This window comes from Schistocerca gregaria, chromosome 8, assembly GCF_023897955.1.
Source record: "Schistocerca gregaria isolate iqSchGreg1 chromosome 8, iqSchGreg1.2, whole genome shotgun sequence".
Classification (NCBI taxonomy): Eukaryota; Metazoa; Arthropoda; class Insecta; order Orthoptera; family Acrididae; genus Schistocerca; species Schistocerca gregaria.
Genome location: NC_064927.1, coordinates 257,121,383 through 257,146,017, shown reverse-complemented (window position 1 = coordinate 257,146,017; position 24,635 = coordinate 257,121,383). Strand labels below are relative to the sequence as shown.

General features: G+C 41.8%; 1 protein-coding gene across 1 annotated transcript in view; it reads left to right on the top strand.

The window, feature by feature from the left end:
* The first annotated feature begins 6,764 nt into the window (after positions 1 to 6,764).
* The window catches only part of LOC126285438 (scavenger receptor class B member 1), a 403,446-nt gene continuing 385,575 nt past the window's right edge, over positions 6,765 to 24,635 (top strand). The window contains exon 1 of the mRNA XM_049984826.1: positions 6,765 to 7,032. The gene's annotated coding sequence lies outside the window, so the exon portion shown is untranslated. The remainder of the gene's footprint in view (positions 7,033 to 24,635) is intronic.

Here is a 24,635-nt window from a genome sequence, read left to right as displayed (position 1 = left end):
AAACAGTGTTTGGGATAATTATGGCAGCTCTGATAGGGTATTAAGACTTATGGCCGGCCGAAGTAACCGAGCGGTTCTAGGCACTTCAGTCTGGAACCGCGCGACCGCCACGGTCGCAGGTTCGAATCCTGCCTCGGGCATGGATGTGTGTGATATCCTTAAGTTAGTTAGGTTTAAATAGTTCTGAGTTCTAGGACTGATGACCTCGTATGTTGAGTCCCATAGTGCTCAGAGCCATTTGAACCATTTTTAAGACTTATAAAAAATAAGTAAAGACGTGTCTTGGATATCATTCAAGTCTTTACAACACGGACTCACATTCTGATGAGCAGACAGAAGATCTCTGTAAAGAGTTATAGGAACCGATATTTTACAGCAACACATGTGAAAGTAGGACAAAAGAACGGGCTAAGTTTCGGACGCGTCTGAAACGAAAAAGTATAATCATTATATAGCCTATCACAGACTTTGAACAGCGGCGAAAATGCGAAAACCGTTCAAATACTGAGGGTTGCTCATGCAGCAATGAAGCAGTTCTAATTGGAGATTGTTAGAAGAAACACGAAAACAAAACCAATCGGGAAACAGATTTGATTTGAATGTGTAAATATTTCTGTTATAAATGTAAGAGGTCGGCAGAGCATGTAGTCATGCAATGAATAATGCATGGGCCAACAAAGTTCTTTGCTGGATTCCAAGAGGTAAGAAAAGACAGATGACCTAGTAGAAGGTAGGTGGACGACTTTTGAAAATCTACACGAATGATTCAGCTGCGATACTATAAGATTATAATGAATGGATACGTCTAAAGGTGGTTATTAGATGATTGATGGTTATTGTTGTTGATGATGATAATGCTGATGATGATGATATACGTTTTGCGGCAAAGAAAAAGTTTCTTACAGAATCCTTTTTTACTCACCCACCTCCGCAGCTACTGACGCCTGAAGTACGCCTTCCGGTAGCAGTATCTTCGAAGATAGCCGGTTAAAAACTTGCCGTGGAAAAACTTTCCTATAACAGTATTTGGCGCGCAAGAAGAGTAGAGACGACAGACAGCATAAAATTCTTAAGCATCAAATTTTGCGCTAATATCCTCTTTTAAATTCAAGACCTCCCCGCAGTGTCTCATGTGAGTAATTCATATTGAGAACTGCTAGAAGAGACAGGAAAACAAAACGAATCAGGATACGACAGTCGGATAGAGATGTTAAGTTCGACTGTTGCCTTGGTACCTTCGAAAGAATTGTTGAGTCGTCCACTGTTTGGGACCTCTGATTTCCACATATACTGTCATCTCAAATTTACGTCTGAAAAATCTTATAGAACCTAATAAATAGCTGCAGCTGTGTTGACCTTTAGAAAACGAATCAGTTCGCAGAAAAAACCTTATACGAAGTGCGTTGAACTAAAACTGTATTTCTTACTGTTTGTCATTGACAGACCAACTTTCCGCGTTCAATTTGTAATGTGCACTCCAAAGTGATACAAAGACTGCAGTGCTGTTATTATTCAGCGTTGAATAATTAAGGACGTGTGTGAACACTGACACACTGGCAAGACACTGAGAAATTGCAGTCAGTCAACAAAAGAGGTAGCTTAAATATGACTTGTGCATCCCTTCGAGAATACTACTGAAGTGCGTGGCAGGCATAACCAGGTGCGTGTAACAGAGGACATTGACCGTTTGCTGAAAGACGCCATTTATCCTGCAATGTTTCAAGAACCAACATTAAGTGGCTCAGATAAAACCGGAACAGCCAAGAACTCCATTCATGTGCTATGCCCGCGCACACATGGCATTCTCTCTCGCCCGAGATTACGCTTCCCCCTCTACCAAGCCACAATGTCTGAGCTAGAAGAGGAAAAGTGGGAAGAGGGGAGAGTGAAAATCTGCGATAACACAGCACGCTGATTTGTTTCATATTTCGTATTTACCAGCAACATAGATCACAAATAAAACCAATTTTTTGTTTTATTTAATTATTTTTAGCTTCCTAAAGACATCATAAAATTGATATCTGGCATAAACTGTTGCCATACGCACAAATGGAGATTTTCGTCATACGCTCTGCCACGTAACATTGACTTATCCAGTTTCATTATAGAAAAAGCCTTTCACGCATATACGTTGATCTAAACATTGATATCATGTTTTTAACCTCATTATGGAGACAGGAAACTCTTCCCGAAGAAAACAACGTTGAACTCCTGGACAGTTTAACGCAACATAATTTGTCTTTCAAACGAGAAATACATTGCAGATCGAACGTTCCATCTGCACATGCACAGGAGCGCTTTCAACTGAAATGGAATGGCAAACGGTCTTGATAACAGACCGTGCCATCAATCGTTTAAAAAGCTATTCCTGAAATTATTTCGACGCAACAATGGATTGTTCAAAAATGGACAGTTTTTTGTCAGAAGTTGTTCCTCCCACAATCGTTTTCCTTTCTAAGTTTTATCTTACCTTGCAGTCTTTTAGGTTGGTTGATTCGTTGATTGATTCCGGGGGAGGGAGGGGGGGGGACCAAACAGCGAGTTCATCGGTCCCATCCCTTAATACGCGTAGGATGGGGAAGGAAGTCAGCCGTGCCCTTTCAAACGAACTATCCCGGCATTTGTCTGAAGCGATTTGGGGAAATCACAGAAAACCTAAATCAGAATGGCCGACCGCGGGTTTTAACCCCCGTCCTCCCGAATGCGATTCCAGTGTGCTAACCACTGCGCCACTTCGCTCGGTGCAATCTCTTTCTCAGGCCCGTTAGCAGTTGCCTCTATTTAAACTGCAAGGTCTGCAGACCATTTCGGATCTTCCAGTTTTCCTTCTTGCTTTCCCTTTTTCCTTCATAAATTTCAACAATAGCGGGGTTTAAATCTGAAACTCGTTCCAAGAATGTGTTCTGAAGTAACCAACGCACTTTGCAGTAATATAACATCTCCGTACTCTTCGTTCAATCCCATAAAAAACTGAGGCAACTGACGATTTAATTATCAGAAAATTTACTATCCGCGCTACCAGTTCCATCACGTGTTCCATGCTTGCATATTCAACACAAAGTTTACAAAACAGTGAATCCCGTACAAATCACCAATCGATTGTTATAACTTTTAGCTCATTCATAACCAACTAAATCTCTCAATTATTTCTGCATGGAGTTGTAATGTCGTTTCGTTGCAGATCTGAGGTACTCGTCGAGTATGAGACTGTATAATAAGTATTGAGAGTTCTCATCCTCTTCCCTTGTGCTTCCATTAATTTTCAATCCTTGGATGCATAACAGGGATCCTTTGAACACGGTTGGCTTCCATTTTTATGAACAATCTATCTTAAAAATGGTTTACTTTAGTTTACAGTATGTTATGTGGAATGCTTGGATATACATCTGACTTTGTTTGGGAAGAAGTCTTTTGGTGCAAGTGAAATTAATAATTTTCTTTTCTAATTTTGTAATCCTACATGTTTAGACGCCTTACCGAAAAAGCCAGCTTCCAAATAGTTTCATTATCTTCGGTCCGATTGGCACATTTTATGGCCAAGATATCTGATAATAATTAACAGTTCGGCGCAAGTACAATAATTCTTGAAAAGTCAGAAGTACTGCAAAAGCTACAACTGAGTATTCGTTTAGAATATAAGTGTATTTCTTTACACCTTAATTGTTTCAGATAAGCATAAGTTTAGCGTCATGAACAGAAAAATTATAAAATGTACTTTTAATTTTTACTTGCAGCATGGGTTCCATATTAATAGAGGCAAAAGAATACTGATGGTCCACAGGACAATGAAACTACGTCTTTTAGTCTTCCAGGCGAAGACAGACCACAGAACTGTTGACGTCTTCATTGGTCGTGATAGGACTCAGTGGAGTAAAACAACGCCATCGTGTATCAGAATTCTATTACAGAATAGCATGAAAATTCAACCTGAATGAGCCACAGGTAGTGTAACTGTCGTTCTAATAACGCGTGGGACTATTTTATTGAGCAAAAACGTAAGAAGAGACTGCATTTTACTGATCTAAAAGGTATCGCATTTCTATTATCTAGGTAAAACATAGCAGAATATTAGGAATGCATTTTTGGACCCTGAGCAGACAAAAAAATCTGTGTTGCTTCTACTACGGTAAATTCACTAACACGAACTTTGGGAGGTACCTCAATAAATGTCACAATCCATAATTTTTTTCACAAGGGCTCCATTATTTGAATAACTACTAGAGGAAAACATTATGGCATTGGGAACTTTGAACCAATATAACAAGGAAATTCCACCAGAAATGAAAGCTTCCAAGTGCAGGGAAGTTTTATTATTTTCACATGTTTTCGAGGACAGTTTGAGAAATACCGTTACGAGTTAAAAAAAAAAGCCGGAAGTGTTATACTGCACCACAGTGCTTCTATAGACTGAAGACGAGAAAAGAAAACAGAAATGTTTTATTCAGTATAAAACTACATCAGGAGTTGATTGTCTTTAGCAGAACAGACGTACATACATACGGAAGAGACAATCGAGAACATAGTTTTTTGATTTACAGACACATGTAACGGATGCAGCGCCCGTAAATACTGTGTGTTTGTTTTCAACAGCAACATCCCAATGTCTAATAAGGCAGATCTGAAAAACGAGGAAAATTTTTTCAAAGAATAATGACAAAAAATGATACATCTTGAGCTGCAGAAGCGAGTCAACAGGCCACGCCTCCAAAATAATGTTCTACTAGCCATAGTTCGTTGTGGAGTTAACGGGCCAACAGGAAACATGACGCCAACTGCAAGATCAGCAAAACGAAGACGTTTCGTGTGCCGACGTAGATTCTAATGAAAAACTGTTCAACATGCAGCAAATGCACAAAAATATTTGCAAAAACATGGCTTAATTTTTTTTGCTAAGAGGGTATTTTTCAAGAGCAGAACTTCTGATGTAAGTCCACTAAAATCGAAAGTTTATTGTTGAATCTCAGAAAAGTTATAACTTAATTTGGGATATTGTATTTCACATACTAAAATGAAAGATAGGTCATAATAAATACTCTTTATGCTTTCTGTACCCCCAAGTCCATGTGATAACATTGTTTTAATAGCTAGTTTTTAGTATTTGTACTGCGGTAGATGTTTTACAGACCGTGCTCATACATTTTTGCGAGTCAAGTCCCAAAGGATTGCGACGGTAGATCGCTTGACTGCCTTGTTTTGCGGAAACAGTCACTGGACTTGTATACAGCGCTTTCTTTATACTACGAGCAAAGAGCGAACGACAAAGATGCTTACAGCACGATTCCACCGAACTTAGGAAACACGAGCTTATCAGAATAATCCGCACGAAATGCTGGAAGAATGTGTCATATCGCGCTGCTAAATGAGAAGTCGTCATCTACATCTACATGGATACTCTGCAAATAACATTTAAGTGCCTGGCACAGCGATCATCGAACCACCTTCACAATTCTCTATTATTCCAATCTCGTATAGCTCGCGGAAAAAACAAACACCTATATCTTTCCGTACAAGCTCTGATTTCCCTTACTTTATCGTGGTGATCGGTTCTTCCTACGTAGGTCAGTGTCAACAAAATATTTTCGCATTCGGAGGAGAAAGTTGGTGGTTGGTATGTCGTGAGAAGATTCCGTCGCAACGAAAAACGCCTTTCTTTCAGTGACTACCAGTCCAAATCCTGTAACAATTCTGTGACACTCTCTCCCATATTTCGCGATAGTACAAAACGTGCTGCCATTCTTTGAACTTTTTCGATGTTCTCCGTCAGTCCTATCTGGTAAGGATACCACACAGTGTAGCAGCATTCTAAAAGAGGACGGACAAGCGTAGTGTAGGCACTCTCCTTAGTAGGTCTGTTACGTTTTCTAAGTGTCCTACCAACAAAACGCATTCTTTGGTTAGCCTTCCCCACAACATTTTCTGTGTGTTCCTTCCCATTTAAGTTGTTCGTAATTGCAATACCTAGGTATTTAGTTTAATTTACGGCTTTCAGATTAGACTGATTAAGTCACGCTGTACGGAGAAGGACCAGCAAATCCGAGACGTACCGAGTAGTGCTGAGAAAAACCGAGACTAGAACCCCACGCAGGCAGCACATTGTACGTAAAGTTTAGTACGTCGCGGCCGATCACGGTACAGATATCCCCCATTCGGCTAGGTATCGCTCCCGAAGAAACTATGAAGACAATATTAGGCTTGCTACTGCACACATAGAGCCATTTAAACAGTCATTCTTTCCTCGCTCCATAAGCGATTTGGAACGGGAAGGACACCTAAAGCGTGGTATCGTGCTGCGTTCCGTCTATGTAGTATCACGCTGTGTACCGTCTGCCTTGTACTTGAGTGGTTTCCGCACGCAACACACACACACGCACACACACACACACACACACACACACACACACACACACACACACGAGCGCGTGCGCACGCACGCACGCACAAACACGCACAAACACACCAAAACATTCCTGCTGTCTGGCAGCCACCCTCGACCCGCACTGGCGAGGACGCGAAGATGTAGGTCAGTCTCGCACCGGCCAAGAGCCACGGAAGACCTTATTGGCGCAGAACGGACTCCTGGGAGCAGGCAGGCCACGTTGACACGAGGACCACGGCGACGTCGCATAGGGACGGATCCTCGGAGGTGTGCGCCTCCCGTGCTTTTTTTGTTGCCGCACGACTGTTTCGTTTGTCGTATTAGCGTTTTCACGGCCGATGACGCAGGTCGCGAGTCGACCAATAGGAGGCCGTCGAGCCGCCGCGGCCTGCACTGGAGGGGAAAAACCCGCGCTAGGTTAAAACAGTTGGCGCGGCTAGGTCTAGTCTTCATTTATGCAAAACCTCGCATCGCCGAGGCTGGCATTGTCGCGGAGAACAAAGTATTCGGTCGTGCGAGTGTGTTTCTGTTCATTCCTCCTCTCGTCGTCGAGAAGAGTGGGTGTGGTGACGTAAGAGGTGCTCACGCTCCGCCAGTTTTTCCCAGCGCGACCGACTCGACGCATCTTCTCGCAGAAGCTTGTGTCAGCGTAGCAGGTGAGTACTGCTGGCATATTCGTGTGCTACGACTTCCTTGCCGTGGACAGCGAGCGCGCGTGAACGCGGAAGTTGTTGCCGGCAGATTCAAAGGGTGCGCTACTTCGCCTCACGATTCTACAAAGTGTGTTCATCGTAAGCCATAAATTGTGACAAATCGAGGGTAAACGTGAAAACTTTACGAAACACCTTGATCGCCGCTGTAACGTTAAGTGAAGACAAGATTATTAGATGTGTAAATGATGTGTGTGAAACAGTATAATGTCACTAACTGCTCTTTAGTGGACTGGACGATCTTACACAAGACGTACGTAACAGCGACTGTCGTGACGCCGACAGATTAACCTTTTGTAGTATTCTTGGGTGAAACACGTTGTTGTCTACTGAAACAGTGCCAGTATTCTGACAGTGATGTGTAATGCACGAAAACATCGTGTCCACTGAAGAATCTCACATCTCAATACAAAGTGATAGTGCAAACATATGCAAAGTGATAGTGCAAACATAGGAAACACTATGGACCAAACAATAATTTCGGATCTGTTGTATACATGACGGTGCGGAAACATCTTGAGACTACTCAGAAAACAGGCCATTCTGAAGAGAAAATATTAAATGTCCGTATTAGTTATGCTCAGTGACTTTCGAGCTATTTGAAAATGTCATAAACAGCGACGATGAAGGTCGTGCTAAACCTGTTTACCACCGTGGTCGCAGGATCGCTGGGAATGCGTTTTAAAGGGCTCGTAACTGTGTGATCAGCATGTATCCACACACCGTTTGATTTCGTAGTGGCATTGATGACACCTGAGACATGAAAATTCAATGACTTCTTCTAGGACAGCGTAGCCAAACTCCAAATCGTAAATGAAGATACTTGGCAAATAACGTTTGTTGCCAGTTCCGTTCCTAAGCTGTGCACGTAACTTTGAACACCAGTTTCAATGCATATAGCGGTCTGGTGATGCTCTATCGCTACTCGTTATTGGTACCAACATACGTCTTTGAAGTCCGAACAAGCAGTTAAAGTTCATGAAAGAATGTACTCCTTTGTTTCCACGTTTTTACCTTGATACATCGATTTTAAAAGGAAGGACAGTTGGTATTTAACGTGCCGTCGACAACGAGGTCATTAGAGAGGGATTTCAATTTGAACATGGAACTATAATGAAATGCAGAATAAATAATCTATCGAGGAACATCAAATTACCAACATGGTAAACGCTATGCGTTTCATGGAACTGTATCTCGGAAAACATTCAGAATGTATGTACATTTGTGTGACGTTTTGCCTCCAGAATTTGCCAAATGGACTCTCTTAATGTGTACGCTTTTTCTTCTATAACACTCCTTGTACTCTAAAATGAACGTAAGGATTAGAATAAGGTAACATATTATCCAAATGAAAGAGAAGTGTTCGTTTCCTTTCGAATATTTGTCATGATTACTAAAGCTGAGGAAAGCCCTCGTATGTCGAGAGCCAATTCATTTCACAGTTCTGATTAGTTTCAGTTCTACTTCTTTCCTGTCTAAATTTCTGTAGCACTGTCGTCTTAAATTTGGGAATACAAGTTACACAAGAGGCACATATTTCGTAGTGTAGGTAGGGTGGGTATAGTGGCATTCTGGCAATTCATTAATAAGGAAAAACCTCACTAAACACGAGAAATATTTCTTTCTTTTACTTCTTCTAGTTGTGTACTGGAAAGTAGCATACTTGTTAAGTTTTATTATTGCAGATATCTATTTTATTTAACTTTTATAAATGCCAAAATTTGTGTTCCACTTCTTTAATAACGATGAACGTCTTTTGACAAGTTTGGAATAAATCCATCCAAAAAATTTTAATGAAGTTCTTCCTGTAAATTCTTGCTATTTTTTCACTATCTCGTACTCTACCTTCACAATATGACTAAGTATAGTAGATCAGTAGACCTCATCTTCCTGGTCTCTTCAGTCCAGTCGGTCGCGTTACATTTCTCAAGTTTTATTTACTGCATTATCATCTTTTTCTTATTTTGAAATTTGCTCTGATTATATCTTCGGTGCGTTTTATAAAATATGATGTGTTTATGAGCGTTTTAAATTTCAGTAGATTACTTTCCATAATCAGCTACCACGAAAATTTAAACTTGGTCACAGTTTTCTTAGATTCATAGATTATGAAGCTTCGTGTCCATACTGTTTCGCAACATTCGCACAGTGTTCATGTAAATACTCCCTTCTTTGCTTGTATCTGTTTTACACATTGATACTAAATAGAAATCCATTGGAACCCCATTCGCTATTTGATTCCTCCAGATTTTGTCTGATATTTCTTTCCCTGAGGTATAGAGTAATCTGAAAATCTAAAAAGCAATCAATCTGATACTTATATGTCTGCATGCGCGGTGTACAGGAAGCAGTGACAAATAGTTGTGGATCAGGTTGTTCAAATCGGGTCGATTTAGCAACTGGCTTAAATCGAGTCCCACACGAAGCAAATACGTAAATCTGTCGAAATAAATGTTACTTCCCGAGTGAATTCGAAGAATCTGACCCCTAACTACTCATCACTGCTTTGTATACTCCCTGCATTCAGACGTAGAAGTTGCAGTTTAGCTGCATGTGAACCTTGACTACTATGTAATGGCGATCCTGCACAGTTCACCGTCCTCGGTCTGGCACACATTGATACACCTTACACTCATTGGTAGATACGTACATGTGGACCAGTTCGGTGACCCACTACTCACTTGAGTTAATCTCATTTATCTTTTTCCTCGTGGGCTATGCCACGTCTGATATTTACGCACCATCTACAAAGAGGTGGCAGTTCTCGTGCGAGTTAATAAGGCAATAACCGTCATACCACGCGTGCTGGGAGGTTGTCCGAACAGAATGTATTCCGGCGGAGTGGGGATATTTTGAATTCTTTTGCGAACCATTCGTAAAAAGCAACAAATGACAAAGATATTGACAATATATTTAAACTGACATATAGTTCCACAAAACAAAAGCAAAGCGTTACCGGATTCGTGTTGACACGCACCTTTATTTTCCTATTTACATGCAAAATTCGTTGCCCTTTTCAGTACACGTTATAGTATACGCAGTATCCCTCTAAACACGTCAGGCTAAGTACAATGTACGCAGCAGGTGATCTCCATTACGACAGCTTCCAACATGGTTAATTGCAAAATGTCGAAGTTGATAGATTTTAGGGTGAAATTAAAACATGAGTTTATTATTTTACTAGTTGAGCGCGATAAAAGAATAAAGTAAAGAACAATTACTCATACAATTTGTTATCCTCGAAAAAACTTTTTTATGCAAGGATCAGTTAACAATATGGTAGCGTTTTTATTAATACGAACAATTATAACTACCACCCATAACCTTAAAGTAGGTAATGACCTGCCTCCTAATTACTGCTGAAGAGAAATGAAGGAAAATTAGAGTTTATTGTGCCGTAGCAGCTGAGGTCGTTAGAGACGGAGCTAAGGCTCGAACAGGACCGAGGGAAGGAAATCGACCTTGTCGTTGTCGGAGCAACCATGCTGGCATTCGTCGCAAGCGACCTAGGAAAATCTAATTACGGACTGTCGGCTGGAGTTTTAATCGAATTCCTCACAACACTAAGTCCTAGTGCTTCATTTAGTTCAGAATCAGTGGTATAGAGGGAGCACAGGGATTCTTGCTTTCCTGCTATCGAACGCACAAGGTAAGTCTACAGACAACAAGCTTCATTGCGATTGGATCAGTGCTTTTCTAAACATCTCATTTCCTGTTTTTTACTCTATCGGAACCGTAAAAGTTAGCGTGTTAGACGTAAACAAAAATATGTTACGAAACGCAGGTTGGATAGCCGAGTCCGGTCTCGTGTCATGGGCAACTAGGAATTTCCTTGTATCGTTTACATGAGATATTCGCAGTCGCAGCAATGTTTAGTCACGAAATCGCTGCTCTAATCGCCAGCGAAGCTTGTTCACGTTTCTGCTGACAGTTTATCTAAGTAGGAATGTGGAAGCGTTCTTATTCTGAAGGAATCAGTCATTGCAGCCGAAATATTAAGTCACGAAATTATTACTCACGTGACCTCCACGGTGTCGTGGTCAGGTAAATAGCTCTCATCTCTCCCTGATCTACAGATTGCTTCGCTGGCCAAGCGGCTATCGACATTTCGAGCCCAGGTTTGCATACTTGTGTTGGTATTACGTATATCGATATTTCATGTGTCCTATGTGTAAATTAGAAAGGGAGAAGAAAAAAGATTAGTACTTAATGTTCATGTCTACTTTTCATTCTCGACATGGACTTCGTGCGAGATATAAAAAAAGAAGTTCCATATAAGATAATCTGTTATCATAAGCAAACAAAAGTGTGAAGAGGATACTGAAAAGATGGCGGAGATTTTAACTAAGACGTACTTGCTATATATGCACATCCAATACTAACTTAGGGTCTTTTTGCGGTTGAGTAGTTTGCGTGCCACACGATACCGATAGCCGTAATATATATATATATATATATATATATATATATATATATATATGTGTGTGTGTGTGTGTGTGTGTGTGTGTGTGTGTGTGTGTGTGTGTGTGTGTGTGTGTGTGTGTTTGCTTCGTCCTCAGGGTACAATTTCGATAGCTCAGACACTCAGGAGCAGACCAATATGAGTACCTAATACATGTAACAGTAAGATGGGCCCAGCAGCAGTACATAGACAAAGTCTCTTTTACATATTTTATGTAACTGTAATACAACGAAATACTTTTAATGGCCTTGTGAATATTAATTATATTGCAAAGTAATACACGAAACAAGACACTTCACGAAACTCAGTTTCCACAGATCTGCTAAAATTGAGATTTCTAATTAAAATAAATGGCATGAGTTAAATAAAATCGACAAAGGTTTCATCATAAGACGTTTCGTCCCTAAGTTTATCCAACGATTTGTATTTGCCAGGCAAGGTTATCTTCATCTGTAGCAACTGCCTCCGTAAGTAAAATAAGGAAGTGGAAATACAGTTTTCAGAAAGTCAAAGACCACCTCCAAAAGGACTATTCCAAGTAATATTTTGCTGCTTTTGAACAAGCGCGTTTAAATTTCTTAGTTAGCCTGGCTGATTTTGCCGCATTATACTACTATATCGGCTTCTAAATTTGCAGTAATATTTCTTCCGTTCAGTTTTCTTTTCAAGGCTGTCCCGAAGATTATACGTTTTCTAATAACGTCTTCTGTTGTATTCATTAATACGGAACTGTTTCCTCTAAGCAGTATAACATCACTTTTATTGAACCGATTATCATAAATAGTCATTTTATGAGTGTTTCTTAACCATTCCTCAAATACTTGCAATTACATTGCTCCAGAGTCCATGTTTCATAAGTTCGTCTGCGAGTGTTTCTGTTCCGGGCAGTTGCATCGCTGATGTGTGATTTTGGAATTCCAGCTCCCAGTGCAGTTCCCTTCTGAAGAATCCTTCGTGTTGTTACGGTGCTGACACGGCTCGCGAATGCGACATACAGCTCCGCAGTGAGTTCTGCAGCTGTCGTCGCAAACCTCTTCGTCACAAACCTCTTCAGAGACCGCCTGTCACGATCATTCAACGCACTCTTGCGTCCACGTTGTGACAGCGGGTGATGGTGATGCTTTTTGCTTTCGCCATGTCCGATACGGTGGCTCTAGAAACACCAAAAACTTCTGCCTCCTTGTTTCCGGAAGCACCCACCATACGGACGCCAACAATTCGCCCACTCTCTAATGCACTTAGCAGGCACATAATGCGCTCACAACTACACAAAAAGCTGTTCTGACCGCGACTGACACTCGCGACGTGTGTCGTACATTGTACAGGTGCCGTTCGTGGTCAAATACAACAGCGAAACCTGCAGGTATAACTACCATCTGCACCAATGTTTAAGCATTTCTTGCAGTTTTTCCGTATTCTCGTCCATCCCCTGTTCTGCTGGACGGCCAAAATGAAAATGCCCCCCTGAAAGTGCTTTCCCCACAGCCTCGTCTAAACATCAAAGACGTTAATAGAAAACTGATCGAAACGAATCCGCACAACACAAAGTATTGCCCAGTGTAAAGATAGCCAATTCACAAAGCCGCCTATCTGTGCAAGTAGGAACTACTTGGTCGTTGTGTCACGACAAGCTCGCACAGACCCATGGACATTGGCAGGGGGAGGGGAGAGGGTGAGAAAGGAAAGAATATGGAGTAATCAGATGTTTTTCTTTCAAGAAAATTATTCAAAAGTCGCTATTAGGCAGGTTTTTAACTGGGTTGGAACTGGAACATTTTTATGACTACTTACAAGTCGCCATTTATCTTCCAAAGTATTAAAAATATTCACTACCGCTGGTCTAGCCAGTCGCCCCCCCCCCCTTACCCAAACTATCTTACCTAATTTTCTCTTCACAGCCCATATGTGAGCCATAAGTAGGGAGCTTCACTTTATTTCTAGATACTTCGTTCAAATCAGTTTCTTTGTAAGTAAGCTTTCGCAAGAAAATTGCCAACTACTTAAATGCAACATATTTTTCAGCATTTCCGTGACGATTTTCCGTATGCCAAACAAAAGTGCCGTTACCACTCGTGCTACCCTTCTGTGAATACATTCGATATAATGTTTGGTATGGGTACTAAATACCCTTGAGAATTACTCTAAGATGGAATACGCAACGTTTCCGCAGACACTTCGCAGTATCCTGTAATGAAGAATAGTCAGTCACCTGCATTACGCACGATTGAGTTTATGTGATCGTCCCTTGTTACTACCATAGAAATTGATACGCACACATATTTTTATAATTTTATTGGTTTCATTTATGGCTGATTTTCATTGTAGTCGTGGGATACTACTTTTCTGCGGCTAGTAACGTATTTGCTGACCTCGTTAATGAAGGGACGTTAACCACCTTTTTCTATCGTTCCAAGAAAAAAGTTGAAGCAATGGTTGTTGTTCGATTGTCAGTGTAGGAATCTGGACTATTAAGTGAGTGAAGGACAAGCTTGAGTTCAGTATATCTGGCAGCTGCTTAACAGCGGGTCGGCGCTTGCGCAGTAGGTAATGCCAATGCCATCTGTGGCGTCCTTAGCAGAAATTTCCTTGGCCTCTGGGCATGTCATGTAGGCGCAGTTAATTAGCCACCTTGGCCACCAACTTTTTTCACCTCCGCAGTTGTTTATGCCGAGACTGGAAAGGAGGTTGTGTATAAAAACGATCTGGCGGCTCCGAACGGTACTTCGTCACATGCTGCTGCTGCTAGAGCTAACACACTTCTGGAGCCAGGCGCTGTGGCCCGCGGACTCTCATATCGCGAAAATGAGTGTCTAATCTCGGTTCTCATGCCGATCTGGGAGCCTCGCTACATCTCTAAACTACGAGGAAGAGATGAAAATTTCATGTACCGACAGAGTGACTTCCTTAGCTCATAAACAATAATATCAGTTTTACTAACGAATTCATTATGGTTTCACTTAGAATACTTAGTATATATATATATATATATATATATATATATATATATAATATATATATATATGTTGTTGTTGTCTTCAGTCCTGAGACTGGTTTGATGCAGCTCTCCATGCTATTCTATCCTGTGCAAGCTGCTTCATCTCCCAGTACCTACTGCAACCCACATCCTTCTGAATCTGCTTAGTGTACTCATCTCTCGGTCTCCCTCTACGATTTTTACCCTCCACGCTGCCCTCCAATGCTAAATTTGTGATCCCTTGATGCCTCAAAACATGTCCTACCACCCGATCCCTTCTTCTAGTCAAGTTGTGCCACAAACTTCTCTTCTCTCCAATCCTATTCAATACCTCCTCATTAGTTATGTGATCTACCCATTTAATCTTCAGCATTCTTCTGTAGCACCACATTTCAAAAGCTTCTATTCTCTTCTTGTCCAAACTAGTTATCGTCCATGTTTCACTTCCATACATGGCTACACTCCAAACAAATACTTTCAGAAACGACTTCCTGATACATAAATCTATAATCGATGTTAACAAATTTCTCTTCTTCAGAAACGCTTTCCTTGCCATTGCCAGTCTACATTTTATATCCTCCCTACTTCGACCATCATCAGTTATTTTACTTCCTAAATAGCTAAACTCCTTCACTACTTTAAGTGTCTCATTTCCTAATCTAATTCCCTCAGCATCACCCGATTTAATTTGACTACATTCCATTATCCTAGTTTTGCTTTTGTTGATGTTCATCTTATATCCTCTTTTCAAGACACTGTCCATTCCGTTCAACTGCTCTTCCAAATCCTTTGCCGTCTCTGGCAGAATTACAATGTCATCGGCGAACCTCAAAGTTTTTACTTCTTCTCCATGAATTTTAATACCTCCTCCAAATTTTTCTTTTGTTTCCTTTACTGCTTGCTCAATATACAGATTGAATAACATCGGGGAGAGGCTACAACCCTGTCTCACTCCTTTCCCAACCACTGCTTCCCTTTCATGCCCCTCGACTTTAATAACTGCCATCTGGTTTCTGTACAAATTGTAAATAGCCTTTCGCTCCCTGTATTTTACCCCTGCCACCTTTAGAATTTGAAAGAGAGTATTCCAGTCAACATTGTCAAAAGCTTTCTCTAAGTCTACAAATGCTAGAAACGTAGGTTTGCCTTTTCTTAATCTTTCTTCTAAGATAAGTCGTAACGTCAGTATTGCCTCACGTGTTCCAACATTTCGACGGAATCCAAACTGATCCTCCCCGAGGTCTGCATCTACCAGTTTTTCCATTCGTCTGTAAAGAATTCGCGTTAGTATTTTGCAGCCGTGGCTTATTAAACTGATAGTTCGGTAATTTTCACATCTGTCAGCACCTGCTTTTTTTGGGATTGGAATTATTATATTCTTCTTGAAGTCTGAGGGTATTTCGCCTGTCTCATACATCTTGCTCACTAGCTGGTAGAGTTTTGTCAGGACTGGTTCTCCCAAGGCCGTCAGTAGTTCTAATGGAATGTTGTCTACTCCGGGGGCCTTGTTTCGACTAAGGTATATATATATATATATATACATATACGTCCTTCTAAAAGAATGAATCAGTTTCAAGTAAACTTTGCAAACGTATCACTTATTACCAAAGAGCAGTGCCTGTGTTATTAAGAAGCACGTTCTATAGTCCTCCGGACATGTATGCATATTCGCCAATACCAAGCCCTCACCGTGACTTGAAGCGAATACATTTCCAGTATATCACTTATTGCCTGGAAAGGATCACTCTGGGGATAAAAGCCACCACTCGTTAAGGTGGGGGTAGAGAGGGATGCAGGTGAAAACAGGGTCTCATAGATTGACAGACAGAGGTGGGTGGAAGAGATGAGCAGACGGAGGGTGGGGCAGAAGTGGACAGAGAGAGGGGGAGGAGGAGATAGAGAGAGAGAGAGGGCAGTTGGAGATGTGTGCAACAAGCGTGACATGCGCGTCTGCCGGGTAAAACGCTAGTTGTTATATAAATGGAAAAATATATGAACGCTGGTACAAAAAAGAAAGAAGATGAAACACACGCAATTACAGACCTAAGTTATTATTTTACTTCCTTCTATCACAGACCTGGCCTGGTGTAACAGTCACACGTGAGTGAAGTGAGATGATGTTTATGTATATCGTAAGTCCTCTGCTTTTTTTGTGTGTAGCGTAACGAACTACTGCAGGGGTGCGGGACCGGGTCTTGAGCCCGCGACATTTCCCTTAAGCGGGTATGTGCTCTACCGACTTCAGTATCCAAACACGACTCACAAGCCGCCCTCACAATGACAGGCAAAGTTCGAGATTCGAGTCCAGTTCGGCACAAAGTTTTAATTGCCTGCAAGTTTGAAATTCTGGGTACTGCAACAATTTTAATACGATTTTCGCTACTAGATGACTGATTAACGAGGAAGGCTTGTGTAGCTCGTGTATTACCGCTACACCAGAAAAGTCGTCCGGTCGTAGATAGCGATACCTGTGTGAAGCGGGGCTTGGCCGCTAATTGATTTATAAACAAGGAAACGTAAGAGCCTTAGTAAAGTGAACTACACCGCTAAAAATACTTGGGTATTGTGCGAATATGCTTCTGTAGTGGTCCATGGTGAAACTTCCCTACCTTTGCTCCTCAATTACTCGTAGTTCTAGAAAATTATAGTCTTTCACGGTAATCTTGTTTCTCCAATGTAGTATATCTATATACTAGAGCTACTTTAATCAAATATCTTTGGCCACAAAGGATTTTCATACTCAACTTTGTTCACAATATACGTGAATAAAAAGTTCTGTGTCTGTTGTAGTAATCTTAATGAACTATCACATACGTAATGCTTTTTGCTTCCCACATTAAAGCAACGTATTACAACTCTAAGACATGTAGGTCGCGTGAGTTTTAGTGTTGTATGAAGTCAGTGCTGGACTTTTCAAACGAACCTTTAAAACTTTGGTCTAAATTGATTTGGACAAATTACGGAAAACCTAACTCTGGATTTTCGAACGGAGATTTTAACCACCCTCCTGCCGAACATAATTGTGGTTCTGTGTGTAATTCGATCAAGTGACGCTTATAATATATTCGTACGTATAGTTTGTTGTTGGAAACAATTGTAAAATACAAACTTTATTGAAGTGTACCTGGCTGTTATGCCGTGGTTGTACAAGTTTTTTGTTTAAATCCAAACCTTCGTACACATCTGCGAAGTACATCTTCAAAGGAAGTGAATAGCGATCCAGGGTGTGCATCGGGCCTCCGAAAAAGCTACAGCCCCTCTTGAAAATGTAGTCTGCAGACCGGGACGGAACCTGGGACATAGTAGCCCGGAATATTTTAATCTCCTCCATTTTCTTGTACCTTCGTCCCGCATCAGCGCTGGGTCAGCGTGGTTGATTAGAGATTTGGCGTGATTAACTTAAGGGGTGGCTGGATGCCGTTCCTATTTCCAACCATCACCCACCCCTATCCCGGACTGAATATGTGTACCTCCAGTGTCGGTGCGTCGTGTTATTGATGTGTAAGTGAGAGAAAATTTTATAAATGTTTGTCAATCGTGTAACATAGGAGGAATTTGGGTACCAGCCCGGTATTCAAGTAGTGGGTTGCGGGAAACCGAGGATAAAAATGGTTCAAAATGCTCTGAGCACTATGGGACTTAACATCTGAGGTTATCAGTCCCCTAGACTTAGAACCACTTAAATCTAACTAACCTAAGGGCATCACACACATACATGCCAGAGGCAGGATTAGAACCTGCGACTGTGGTAGCAGCGCGGTTCCAGACTGAAGCGCCTAGAACCGCTCGGCCACAGGGACCGGCGCCGGCGGAGTGCACTCTCCACCAGCGGCGCACGCTGCAGGCGCCAGGCATACGTTCCCAGCAAGGCCAGGCTGTTCCGTAAGGAAAACCTGAGACCCAGGAAACACCCAGCCACGAGGCCGTACGTGCACATGAATTCATTAGCCTTACATACCCCTGTTACGTAACCCCTTCTCGATTCGTAAGCATTTAGCTGGAACACCTCGGGAATGTACACTTATAAAATACAGTACTTAGTTTCTTCTTTGTTGCGGAAAAAACTTCAGATTTATGCTCCGGGAAGTACATGTAGTAATATTACAGCACGTGCCGCGGCGTAGATACTCTTCCAAAGCCGTTTATCCGGTTACGTACACAACGTAAACATTGACGTATTCTGTGAACTTAGATGAGAAGGAGCAGGAGTTGCCCTAGAACTTAGAAACGTAGAACTACTTAAACCTAACTATCCTAAGAACATCACACAGATCCATACCCGAGGCAGGATTCGAACCGTAGCGGTCGCGCGGTTCCAGACTCTAGCGTCTAGAACCGCTCGGCCGCCTCCGCCGGCGATTACCCAAGTAACGGCAGTAAAATAATAGATTGTCGACGGACGATGATCTAAAATTTGTCCATACCAACACACAAACACTTCTCTGTCATCGACCCTAAAACGTCGAATATTAATGAATGCAGCTTATTCCACGAAGTCTCAGATTGACTGCGTTAGAGCCTCGGAGCTAGGGCCTCTGGATTTCTCCCGAGGCTAATGGTCTTTAACGTATGTGACAGATCCTAACACTCAAGTCAACTTCATGTATGGAAATTAATACCATGTGACAGAATAAAATTAATAATCTTTGCTTCGTTTTCTTGTCTCTGGAGTCCTACAGCTGTCGCCATATTCCGAATCTCTGTCGCCAATTGCCTCGAACTTATTAATCTTTCTCACCTTCTTCTACTGATCTACATCGCTTCTTATATACTCCTTAAGCCACACTTCGTGTGGTCTTCCTTTTCTTTTCCTTCCAGGAGATTGTCATCAACGTGCTCTCATGGTCATTTGCGTTCCTTAACCATCTTAACCGATCTTTTTTTTTTCCTATCCAGAATACCTCGGTGGTTTACGTACTTTCTTTTATTTCCTCTTTCTTACGCGGTAAAGTCGGGAAGTTCTACATGCTCTTCTCAAGAAGTTCATTTCTAAAACTCTAAGTTTATTTTCATTCCTGTCTGTGATTTCTCAACACTCACACCTGTAACTTGCTTACTGGATCCACGATAGGTTTGTATAATCACATTTTTACCTTTAAGCTCATTTTTGAGCAACAAAGTACGGAATTTAATTTTTGGATAGCCACTCTTCCCCACTTAATGCTATGTTGAGTATCTGTCACATGTTCCATGAATTGATAGGACACTACCAGGTACTTAAACTTCCGACACACTTTAGAATTTGATGTCCGCCAACGTCCAAATTTCTTCTCCCATTTTCGTAACGTAGGTATTCCGCCTTCTCAAAATTGATTTTCAAACCCCATTTCTTGTATTCTTCCGCAGATTCCTAAGTATCATTTGCTGCTACTAACTGATCTACTGTATTTACTTGATTACTTACTGACAGGTATATGTGGTGACAGTGATGCTTATGTCACAATAATAAATAGTATGTGACACACATTTAGCCATTTGATGTGCACCAGCGTACTAAATTTGTTAGTGCAATGATGAAAACTGTCAAAAGAAGGTAGAAGGTTATGGGGTAACAAGATCAGCAAATAAAATTTAGTGTTCTTTAAAATATTAATGTTAAGAGCACGTTGCCATAAGAAAGTATCCCATCCAAATGCAAACTTCCATTCAAGTACTAGAGCTATATCCAACTACTATACGGAGCTGATTACTCCCTTGCTAAAGGTTCGCTGGCTGCTCTTACATAAGAAAACAGAGATAATAATATTTTGGACAATGCAAACTTTTGTGGATAGCATTGTCATGTAAGCAGTTTCCACACGCGTGATGCGTTGCACCATCGTCTTCCTTCATCCTATCAGAGTGGAAAATAAACAGTATTTCTGAGACTGAAGAGGTCAACACGCCATGCGGACGTCAAAATGAATAAATATTTTGTCCCAAGTGCAACAATGTATCGCTTTAGTGTTAATACTAAACTTTGTTGTGTTCTGCTTCCTTCTCTTTACAACTACTACTAACTTAAAATAATAAAGCATGTGAAAGATTTCAACGTTCTGCTTTATATATGATGTTTGTATCATACATAAATGAGTGATTCATATCTAGTTAACCATACTCTACCGTTTTTCAGCTGCAAGTCCTTCTTGAACAGCAGAATTCATTATTCTACAACACAGATAACAGATCAAGACCAGGACAGGCTTTCAGTTCAACTGCTGACAATTGACTGAGCGCTGTTATCAGTCGTAAAATTGGTATGAACACCTCAGTGCTTTCCTAGGCATGGTACTGTAGCAGATGGTATCACCTAACCTTCCTCCGATCGTTTAACTGACTTTTCCAGCCAGTTACAGCAGGGCCTACAATTTAAAGTGCATTCTGAACGACTGTGTAACTCGATATATTTCACATCAACAAACACTGTCAGAGAGAAGCGGTGGATAAATAACATGAGACTAATCGGTTCAAATGTATGTGAAATCTTATGGGACTCCTAAGGTCATCGGTCCCTAAGCTTACACACTACCCAACCTAAATTATCCTAAGGACAAACACACACACCCATGCCCGAGGGAGGACTCAAACCTCCGCCGGGACCAGCCGCACAGTCCCTGACTGCAGCGCCCTAGACCGCTCGGGAGACTGATCGGCACTGAGCTTCAGACCTTTGAGACTCCAAAATTACAATAAACACTCAGAACGCCTCTTCCGGCACGGTGTACTTCGTTGCAGTGTATTATTGCGCCTGTTCGACAATGCCAGACTAACTTCGCTTACATCATATGACGATGCCATTTTGGCCTAAACATTTTAGGATCATATACGGCTTCTTTTCTGATCAGGTATGACCCATTATATTTTTAAGCTCGTGTTTCCTATATGTGCTGGATTTGTGGAAATACGCGCCGGTAGGCCGTACTGGTACCTTTGACGAAAAACAAATTGGAACCACAGATTTTGAGATGTGGAGCTATAGAATTTCTGTTGCGATTGAAGCGATGCAAAACAAATGCTGTATTCACTCTTTTGAAATGACCTGGAAAGCGTTTTAAGAAGTCTAAATTTCAAAAGCACCCCATGAAAGGTTACAGTAAAGGAACCTCCATTTTGTTCAGAAACCTAGCACTGTACGTATGAAATTAATACCTTTTCTTTACTTTATAATTTATTGTCCTCCTGGAAGCATACTGTACAGCAGATGTATTTGGTTTCTGTTCCCTGACACATATGAATATGGTCATCTATAATGTGATGGCAATTTTTCTTATCATTTCCTGGATTCAAAGAAACAAATTTGCGCTTGTTGCATTCGTGTCTGTATTCACGATTTTGGCGCAGCTCACGCAAGCATACATACATCAGCGGAAAAATGTTCCTATCGGAGCACAAAATATGCGAATATGTGCCTGTTTATTTAATAGATTCATTGTAAACTGGTTTACCAGCTGATTTATTCTACCCTGACGAAATAAATCTCGGGTGAACAGCCTGGTATGAGTGAGCATAGGACACAATATTTCGGCAATCGACCACGTTGCCATCATCAGGTCCGCTGATGTACCGATCGGCAGTGTATATAGGACAATCCCCCTCCCGCTCGTCCCTCAGGCGCTTCCTGCGAGTCGGTGCGGTCCGCGCCCCGCGCGCGGTCCAGGTACAGCGTCCGCTCTCCCGCCGTCTGGTCGCTGCGTCGTTCAGGAGGGTCTGCCGGCACCGCTCTCGTTATTCTTCCCTCCTCCCCCGAAGTCGGCACACACTAGGAAATATCCCTTTTCTTCTTCTTTTTAATCTGGGTGATATCGGGTTCCCACGCCTTGCTAAGGATGTAACCACTGTTAGTTGAAGACGCACACCGATTTGTACCTACATGCGGATAGCTGCCACCACCCGGCACAAAAGAATTGCGTGCCAAAACTCTTGTACACAGAGCTCACACCACCTCCAACAAGAATTGGACCATCTGAAGACCGTGTTTCGGAGGAACGGTTACAAGGAAGGGCAAATTCGGAGGGCTTTATATCCCACAACTGCAGCACCGGTGGAAACTGAGGATGAACCTCAGGAGGAGGCGGCCTTGGCTATTATTCCGTTTTGTGTTAGCCGGAAAAAATTGGACGCATTTTACGTAAACACAAAGTGAGATCCATCTTCCGTCCTCCAAGCAAAACCAAGAGCCTTCTTGGTAGCGTCAAGGACAACCTTGGTCTACGTAAATCAGGGGTTTATCAGATACCTTGCCAATGCGGTAGTGTATACATAGGTCAGACCATTCGTACCATTGAGGACCGGTGCCGAGAACATCAACGGCACACTAGACTGCAACAGCCCAGTAAGTCGGCAATCAATGAGGATTGCCTATCGGAACTCCACAGCATGGATTATGATCAAACCGAAGTCCTGTCATAGAGTTCCAAATACTGGGACTGTGTCATCAAAAGAATCCATAGAGATCAGAGTAAGGGAGCCACAACTAAGTCGTGACAGCGGTTACATCCTTAGAAAGGCGTGGGAACCCTCGATCGCCCAGATTAAGGAGAAACAGGATATTTCCCAGTGTGTACCGACTTCGGGGGAGGAGTGCAGAATAACGAGAGCGGTGCCGGAAGACCCTCCTGAACGAGGAAACCTAGGACGCAGCACCCAGACAGCGGGAGGACGGACGCTGCATCTGGACCGCGCGCGGGGCGGGGACCGCACCGACTCATAGGAAACGCCTAAGGGAGGAGCGGGAGGGGAATTGTCCTATATACACCTGCCGAAATATTGTGTCCTATGCACACTCATACCAGGCTGTTCACCCGAGATTTATTTCGTCATACAATACTACTGGAGAAATTGCAGAATCACGTTATACTACCCTCATCCGCACTTTTAAAAATCTTCACAAAACTTCTGGCATGCGAACATATTCGCGCTTTTCTTACCGTAGAACTCACCCCAGACTCCCACAAACACCTCTAACAGTAACTGACTCACATCCAGGAGTCCATCACTGTAAATCGCCCAAACCAATTCACTCCCAGGTGACCTTTCTCACTCACTCATTCACCCCATCTGAAGTCTCATTGTCTCCTTGTGTGTCTCTCTGTCATTGCCTCCTATGTCACGGCCAGTCACCTTCTTTATGTCCTATTACAACATTCTCCTCTCACTGTCACTGTCTCGGTTTTGCTCTCTCTTAATGCTAATATCTCATTTCTTCCTTCCGACTGCTGCTATCTTTTCTCGAATTCACTATACTCTCTCCCTCGTTGTCTTTTTCATACATTTTGTCTCTCATTATCGCTGGATACTACCCACTTTCTGTTTCTCTTCATTCCTTCTCTCCTGGCATTGTCTCCTTCACTCTTTTCCTATCACTGTTCTGTCACTGTCAAACTTATTCCACTGCCACTTTCTCTTAGACTGCCATTGTCTCCTTCGCTCTTTCTTTAACACAACCGCTGTTAGGTATCTTCAAGTAGTTATTAGCGTACTCTTTGCACTGCCAATATCTTCTCTCCCAGCATAATAGAGCACGCATATGTTGGCATGCCAAAGTCTTTGGGAAAATTTCTTAAGCTGTTGAGATAGGTATAATGAAGCTGTAGACAGCCGTCTCGGAATCCACAGCTGAGTTTTGGTACCCACGAAACACGTTTTTGGGATGTTTCTCGATGTCGGACAAAGTTTTTTGAAAATGGGGGCACGGCCCTTCTACATAAATATCTAGGGAATATACTGTTAAAATTTGAGCAATTTTCTGTGGTTGTTTATTATTTAGATTTCTCCTCATAGCGGATTTTTCGTGTAGAAGTGAGGTTGAAACGTCCCCTTAAAAAAAAAATGAATTACTGTGCTGATAAACTTCTTACATTATTTGATTTTCAAACAGCTGAGCATAACTGAACGTTCTCAGACATTACTCTCTTTACTTATTATGATCATCACTAAACTGACACACAATATTTTTAGCGCAACGCAATCTGACTTTTAATAATCCCTACAAAATAATGGTCCTGACTAACAATAACCTATACCTTTCATGAATCACTTACCTCACAAAAATCTTCGTTACTCGAACTACTGCAATACAGCGAGCGCCAATACTGCCAGCTTAATAGTGTCCAAAAGTCATAATATATATAGCCG